General features: G+C 39.8%; 1 pseudogene; it reads left to right on the top strand.

The window, feature by feature from the left end:
- Nucleotides 1–691: 691 nt before the first annotated feature.
- On the top strand, nt 692–1638 carry LOC116277254 (small ribosomal subunit protein eS1 pseudogene; annotated as a pseudogene).
- Nucleotides 1639–2111: the final 473 nt, after the last annotated feature.

Raw genomic sequence — 2111 nt, 5'->3', positions numbered from 1 at the left:
TGGTCATGTGACTACATTTTGGCCAGCCATATGTGAGGAGAGCTGATATGTGCAATTTGTGGGTCATGTCCCTAAAAAGGCAGAGTTTCCTACCCCCCCATTTTTCCCCCCTTCTTGCTGGCTAGAAGAGGGATCTGCTAATGAGCATTTTGGATGTTGTGGAAAAGCTCCACCCAGGCATGGCAGTTCCATTAGACAGAAGGACCCAGGGATGGTAGTTCCATAAGACAGAGGAGCTTGGGAACCACCATGACCTTGAGAGAGCAGCCCTGGACTACATATGCCCAGATGTTTACATGAAGGAGAAACGCACTGCTTTCTATTGTGTAAAGACATTACAATTTTGGCTCTCCAAGATAATAGCTAAAACTATATTCAAATGAAAAACACCGACACAAACAAAATTGTAGAAAATTCTGATTAAAGGACTAGGAAAATGACCAATAAAAAGTCTCTATTTTCCATTTGCAGTTGAGGATTGGAAAAGGCATTGATGGATTTTTCCCGATATATGGTCCTAGAGATTTCTTGACTAGATGCTTGAAGAAAGGTTCTTACAAATCTGAGGCTAATGGTCTTTTTGCCTCCTCTTAAGACTGTACCAGGGATGGATTCAGCACCCAGAAGTAAGTGAGGAAGGGTCTCAACATCATCAGATGGAGTCGCAAACAAAACCAAAAGGGTCTCAAAGATGTCTGGAAAAACCTCAGTGTCCTTTTATATATATAAGGATAGGACTCAAATAGGTCAGGAGGAGGGTCAAACAAGTCAGGGAGAATCTCAAATAGGTAGAGAAGGATCAAAAACATGTCAGGATGGAGAAATCAGAAAGAGTCTCAAAAAGGAAGGGAGGGTTCTGAATAGCACCTTGACAGCTGGCAGGAACAAGCACCTAATGAAAGGCAGCAAAAAGGGAGCCAAGAAGAAAGCGGTTGATCCAATTTCTAAGAAAGATTGGTTTGATGCAAAAGCACCAGCTATGTTCAATATAAGAAATGTTGGAAAAACACTAGTCACAAGGACTCAAGGAATCAAAATTGCATCATGTTTTCGAAATGAGCCTTGCTGATCTGCAGAATGATGGATTTGCATTTAGAATATTCAAACTAATTACGAAGGATATTCAGGGCAAAAACTGCCTAACTTCCATGGCATGAAGCTTACCTGTGACAGAATGTGCTCCATGATCAAAAAATGGCAGCGCATGATTGAAGTTCATGTGAATGTCAAGACTACTAAAGTTTATTTTCTTCATCTATTTTACTGAAAAAGGCAGCAATTAGATTTGGAAGAGCTCTTACACTCAGCACCAACAGGTCTGTCAAATCCAGAAGAAGATGATGGAAATCATGACCCTAGAGGTGTAGACAAATGTCTTGAAAAAAGTGGTTAATAAACTGATTCTAGGTAGCATTGGAAAAGACATAGAAGAGGTTTGCCCATGCACTTATCCACTTGATGATGTTTCTGTTAGAGAAGTAAGAATGCTGAAGAAGCCCAAGTTTAACTGGGAAAACTCATGGGCCTACATGGTGATGGTAGCAGTTCTGGAAAAGATGGCGATCTGTTGGGGATGAGATAGGTGCTAAAGTTGAACAAGCTGATGGATATGAGCCACCAGTCCAAGAATCCGTTTAAAATTCAGACTTCTGGTGGTGACAAATAAAAAGTCTTATTTGTGACGAGAAAGAAGGAAGGCTCTCAAACATGCTAAAAACTGTCTTAGGCTGACAGAAAGACTCTCAGATAGTAAGGAGGGGTCTCAAACACCTCAGGAAAGGTCTCAAGCAAGTCGGTGGAGTGTGTTGTTTAATTTCCTCTTATTTGTGAGTTTTTCAAATTCCTTTCACTTAGTGATTTCTAAAATCTTTCTACTGTGATTAGAAAACATACTTTTTATTATTTTAATTCTTTTAACTTGATTGAGGTTTGTTTTATGGCCTACCATATGGTATAATCTGGAGAGTGTTTCATGTGCACTTAAGAATTTATATTCTATTGTTGAGTGATGTGTTCTTTGGGTGTTTGTTTAGTCTAGTTGGCTTATAGCGCTGCTCATGTCTTCTGTTTTCTTGTTGATCATCTGCCAGTTAGACCTTCTGCCTAATTGT

This window comes from Vicugna pacos, chromosome X, assembly GCF_048564905.1.
Source record: "Vicugna pacos chromosome X, VicPac4, whole genome shotgun sequence".
Lineage (NCBI taxonomy): Eukaryota > Metazoa > Chordata > Mammalia > Artiodactyla > Camelidae > Vicugna > Vicugna pacos.
The sequence above is the reverse complement of the archived record's forward strand: the minus strand, read 5'-3'. Positions and strand labels throughout refer to the sequence as shown.